This window comes from Mastomys coucha, unplaced genomic scaffold (genome assembly GCF_008632895.1).
Source record: "Mastomys coucha isolate ucsf_1 unplaced genomic scaffold, UCSF_Mcou_1 pScaffold4, whole genome shotgun sequence".
Taxonomy (NCBI): domain Eukaryota; kingdom Metazoa; phylum Chordata; class Mammalia; order Rodentia; family Muridae; genus Mastomys; species Mastomys coucha.
In genome coordinates, this window is record NW_022196910.1 from 27,056,897 (window position 1) to 27,062,896 (window position 6,000).

The window sequence follows — 6,000 nt, forward strand, 5'->3', positions numbered from 1 at the left end:
ATAAGGACAGAACTCATAGAATGAATGGTATGCTCATTTTAGCTTTAATTTTTTTTGACATTTCTTAAGGTTTCTAATTTCTTTAATTTACATTGTCATCCTTTTAAAATGTTTTCAATTACAAAGTGTCAACTTTAATTTATCTTTGTATCTCTTGGGTGCTTCTTTGCTCCATCTGGACTGGCTGTTCTTTTGAACACTTAGCAGTTTTCATTTCGCGACTGATAATTTTATTATCCTGAAGCCATTTCTTGGCTTGAAAGAAAAATGTTGGTTGGTTTCCTGCCTTCTTTTCCCAGAAAGTTTTTTGTGAAGTGTATTCCCAATTGCATGTATGTATGAGAAGTAAATGTTGTGAGTCTTTTGATATCTTTCCGTGTATAATTGCAGTCTCTTTAACATTTAAAATAAAATTAGTCCTCTATATAAATATTAATATGGGCAGAAAGCTTCATTTATTGTTTAATTCCATATGATCATGTAACCCCAAGCTTTTTGCCAAAATGATGAATCTTCTTCGGATGCGTTCAAGAACATTGTGTAATCTCTGTAAGATTACCATGGATTCCCGTGAAAGCATCAGTATGTTTCCTGCTACCAAAGTGAATCCCATCCTTTTGTGTCCTTGGAGTCTCTACCATGTCATCATGGAAATCCCCTTAAGTCCCTGCCACACTGGAGATGGTCTTTGTAGGTTCCTGTTATCTTGTTCCTCTTTCTTGATTTACTCTCTCCATCAGCTAGAGGAAGGGACCGTGGGTGACACAACTCTTTTTTGAGGTCTTCTGTGTTTGAAATCTTTTTCTTTTCCTTTTACTCTTTTAAAAAAAGAAATAATACTCTGAGTGCTGGACCAGGGATCCTGCAAGCAAGGAAGCAGCCCTGGGGTGACACCCATCGCATGAGCCTATAGCAGAGCCGAGCCCAGCAGGGGACTCTTCCAGGAGCAATCACTGGAGGGTCCAGCTTCACTGTCGCTGAACCGAGTCTGTTCCTGCACCCAGTCCGCGGGGGAGCCTTGAACGAACAGTAGAGACCCCAAGACCACCGAGCCGATGGCATCTTCTACTCCTTCGCCTGCAACCTCCTCGAACCTGGGAGCAGATCCTAATACTACCAACCTGCACCCTACAAAGTATGATACTTGGTGTGGATGCATCAGAAAACTGGGCCTGAAGATCTGTGGCTTCTTGCAGAGGACCAATAGCCTGGAAGAGAAGAGTCGTCTTGTGAGTGCCTTCAGGGAGAGGCATTCAAACCTGTTTTCCTATGAAAACAGTGACCTGGGTGCCCGCTTCTGGCACACAGAGACCAACTTCTCCAATCTGTTTGCTCAAGATCTGCTTCCAGCTAAGAATGGGGAGGAGCAAACTGTGCAGTTCTTGCTGGAGGTGGTGGACATACTTCTCAACTATGTCCGCAAGACCTTTGATCGCTCCACCAAGGTTTTGGACTTCCACCATCCACACCAGTTGCTGGAAGGCATCAAAGGCTTAAATTTGGAGCTGTCTGACCACCCCGAGTCTCTGGAGCAGATTCTGGTTGACTGTAGAGACACCCTGAAGTACGGGGTTCGTACAGGTCACCCTCGATTTTTCAACCAGCTCTCTACTGGTTTAGATATCATTGGTTTAGCTGGTGAATGGCTGACATCAACTGCTAATACCAATATGTTTACATATGAAATTGCACCCGTGTTTGTTCTCATGGAACAGATTACACTTAAGAAGATGAGAGAGATCATTGGATGGTCAAATAAAGATGGTGATGGGATATTTTCTCCTGGGGGAGCCATATCCAACATGTACAGCATCATGGCTGCTCGGTACAAGTACTTTCCAGAAGTCAAGACAGAAGGCATGGTGGCTGTGTCCAAACTGATCCTCTTCACCTCAGAATACAGTCACTACTCCATAAAGAAAGCCGGGGCTGCACTTGGCTTTGGGACCGACAATGTGATTTTGATAAAGTGCAATGAAAGGGGGAAGATCATTCCGGCTGATTTAGAGGCAAAAATTCTTGATGCCAAACAAAAGGGACACATTCCCCTTTATGTCAATGCAACCGCAGGCACGACCGTTTATGGAGCTTTTGATCCAATACAGGAGATTGCGGACATTTGTGAGAAACACAACCTTTGGCTGCATGTGGATGCTGCCTGGGGTGGTGGACTGCTCATGTCCCGGAAGCACCGCCACAAATTCCGTGGCATAGAAAGGGCCGATTCAGTCACCTGGAATCCTCACAAGATGATGGGAGTGCCGCTCCAGTGCTCTGCTATTCTGGTCAAGGAAAAGGGTATACTCCAAGGATGCAACCAGATGTGTGCAGGCTACCTCTTCCAGCCAGACAAGCAGTATGACATCTCCTACGATACCGGGGACAAGGCGATTCAGTGTGGCCGCCACGTGGACATCTTCAAGTTCTGGCTGATGTGGAAAGCAAAGGGCACTGTGGGATTTGAAAATCAGATCAATAAGTGCCTGGAGTTGGCTGAATACCTCTATGCCAAGATTAAAAACAGAGAGGAGTTTGAGATGGTTTTCGATGGTGAGCCTGAGCACACAAATGTTTGTTTCTGGTACATTCCGGAAAGCCTCCGAGGGGTTCCGGATAGCCGTGAGCGACGAGAAAAACTACACCGAGTGGCTCCCAAGATCAAAGCCCTGATGATGGACTCAGGAACAACCATGGTGGGCTACCAGTCTCAAGGGGACAAGGTCAACTTCTTCCGGATGGTCATCTCCAACCCAGCCACCACCCAGTCTGACATCGATTTCCTCATTGGCGAAATAGAGAGGTTGGGCCAGGATCTGTAATCTCCCTTTGCAGAACCAGAATCACTGGCCATGTTCTTGCCTCTCTGGCAAACCTAGAACGCAGCTGTCAGTAGCTGACACACCTAGGCCATTTCATTGAAGGAAATTATAATCTCTTAAAGAATATTTGCCATATCTCACATAAGCTTGTTTATTAGAGTTAGCGGGAAACAATGTTCTTTTAAAAAATGCTCATTAGAAACACAGTATATATGTACAGTTATACATACCTCTCTCTCTATGTACGTGTATGTATAGTGAATGTAGCTTAATCCTAGACCATAGCATGTTGCTCCTCCCCGGGGTATTGGCCTTACCCCCAGCAATTACTAAGAGGCTAACCATCTCACAAGCAACTGCAGAGCAGATGGTACCCCCACTGCAGTGTCCTAGGGACCCAGGGAAAGGCTGTTGGTGGGAGCTTACCTCTCTGCTAGAGCTGTTCCCACATGAAGGGATGATGGATGACAGAAAGTACCAGTAGATGACAAATGTCACACCCTCCCTGTTAGTACCCTGCTAGGGGGCATAGTAGCAGAGTCTTTATCACAGTTGTGCTGTTGCTGTGTTTTGGTGATTAATCTTTGTAAACTGTATATATTACCATTGTCTATCTTTGGGCAGGGGGAAGTGCATATAATGATTTAATTGTGCATCAGTGAGATACTTGCTTATTTATATTCAAATATATACCATGTTAAAGAGACACCTTATATTTTCTTCCCATTTGTAATGTACTTATTTATATATTAATGGAGTAAGTTCTGGATACTGTTTATGGCATTTTCATGCATTTGTGAGCCAAAGAGAAAGGATGAAAATTAGTGAGTGCATTTATATTAGAGTGCCCTCAACATAATGATTTGAACATATGTGTACTGTCTGGAAAAGAATTCTGATATTGTACATAGAGTCATGTTATGGAAATCTTGTTTCAGTAGCCTTTGCTCTTCTCCCCCCACCCCCCAGGCTGTATGTCAGGTGTTCTCAAAGCCTTTCTAGTAACTGTTGAATAATAATAACTGGATCACCTAAAATTTCATAGTAGTATATGACCAATCTCTGTGACTCGCTTAGCTGAAACCTAAGATAACGTTTCCAAAGATCTCTGATACACTGAACAGTCCCACAAGTGTTTTTGAAGACATGAAACCCACGTTGTACATTTAGAGTATGCAAGAAGAATATAAAAAAATAAAAAATATTCTCCATGAAGAAATAATACATTTTATTAGTTGACCCCGTGTGTGTGCACGCATATGCTTATGCCAGCTGTGGAGGTCAGATGGCAGCAGCGAGAAGGAGGGAGTTTCTCCTACCTTGTTGGAAGCAGAGTCTCTCCATTTTTTTTTTAAACTGTTGTGCGTCATACCCCATAGGCTGACTAGTACTAAAACTGTTGAAAGATTCCCATGTATGTCTCTTATTGTCCTGTAGAAATGGTGGGATTATAGACACACATAAACCCATCTGGCTTCATAAATTCTGAGGATGGAACCCAGGTCACCAGACTTGCAGGGCAAGTGCCTTTACCCACTGAGCCGTTTCTCTGGCCCTACTCTAATTCTTTTAGGCAGCCTGGGTAGAGTTCAAAACTGACAATCAGCATTTCTTTGACTTTTAAAAGTATTTTGTAACCACTTGAATTGCCATTGAAAACCCAAGTATTATTATTATTATTATATTACTATTTGACTCTTGGTTTTAAATATATGATCTGTTTTTCTTTGTGATGTGGAAGGCTTAAAATCTTTCCACTCTTTGCATTTGAGAAGTTCATGATCTTGGGCTTGATGTGGATTTTGGTTACTCATTCTGTGGAGAAGTTGGTGAGTAGGTGCAAGCTCAGTTCTTAGAAACGTCAGTAGATTATTTTGTTGTTTTCTCTTCTTATCTGATATTTCTGTTGGTTTCACATTAGCATCCTGTTCTGTTTTTCTTGACTTTTAAACTTCATATGGGTTGTTTTATCCCTAGCCTTTCTAATACATTTTACATTTCTGATATCTTTTTAACTTCAAGACCTCTCCGTGTATATATGTATATTGTATGCATATGTATATATGTATATGTGTATGTGTTTATATATTGAGACAGAGTTTCTGTTTGTGTAGCCTTGGCTGGCCTTGAACTCACAGAGATCCTCCTGCTTCTGCCTCCCAAGTGCTGAGATCAAAGGTGTGTGCCTCCACCACCTATATCCTTATATCTCCCTATATCCTTTTATTTATTTATTTATTTATTTATTTATTTATTTATTTATTTATTTATTTCAAGACAGGGTTTCTCCATATAGTCCTGGCTATCCTGGAACTCACTTTGTAGACCAGGCTGGCCTCAAACTCAGAAATCTGCCTGCCTCTGCCTCCCAAGTGCTGGGATTAAAGGTGTGCTCCACCACCACCTGACTCTTCCTATATCCTTAATGATGTATTTAAAACAGTGTTACTGTGGTATATAGCATAAAAATGTTTTCGCTAGGAGATCCAGGAAACCAGACTTAGCTACCTGTCCTGACATACTAAAGAGAAAAGTGAAAAGCAGAGAAAGATGTATTCAATGTGAATGCAGGGTGGGACAGAGAACACAGAGAGCCATTCAGAGACTTCCCGAAGTCCATTTTTTGGGGATACTATCATAGGGTTCAGGTTGAAACGGAGAACAAGAGGTAAACATAACTAAGTAATTGTGGTCCAGGTGTGGTCCTGCCCATCACTGGCCCTTCCCTGTCTTAGGTCTGGTTCTGCAAGGTGCTCATTCTACAAGATAATGTGATAAGTTACTAAATCATCAACAGCCTAATTCGTATGGATAGTTATCTTGAACTTAGGGAAGGTGGTAATTCCCTCCTGTGGTTTTATTCTTGAATTCAGTAGGGCTCAAGAGGAAAGACTAAGGATAATTACTTACCTCAGTACCTTCAGTTGAAGTATAGACAAAAAAAAGAGGCAGCAATGCCAGAGTACCATCCATCTTTTAGTTTCCTTCTGGGTCTAAGAAGGAGTCAATCCTTTTTAGCAAAAGTGGCCTTTTCATCTTATTTTAATGGTATATTGCCTTTTGTTCAATATTGGCAATATTTTGGTCTCACTTCCCTGAGGGTGTTAGGTTATTTAGGGATGAATTTTTTTTTTTTAATCTCTACTATATCTCTTCATTCCTAGTCTCATTTACAGTCTGT

General features: G+C 41.9%; 1 pseudogene; it reads left to right on the plus strand.

Annotated features, from left to right (window-relative positions):
- Positions 1 to 745: 745 nt before the first annotated feature.
- Positions 746 to 4,035, plus strand: LOC116075915 (annotated as a pseudogene).
- Positions 4,036 to 6,000: the final 1,965 nt, after the last annotated feature.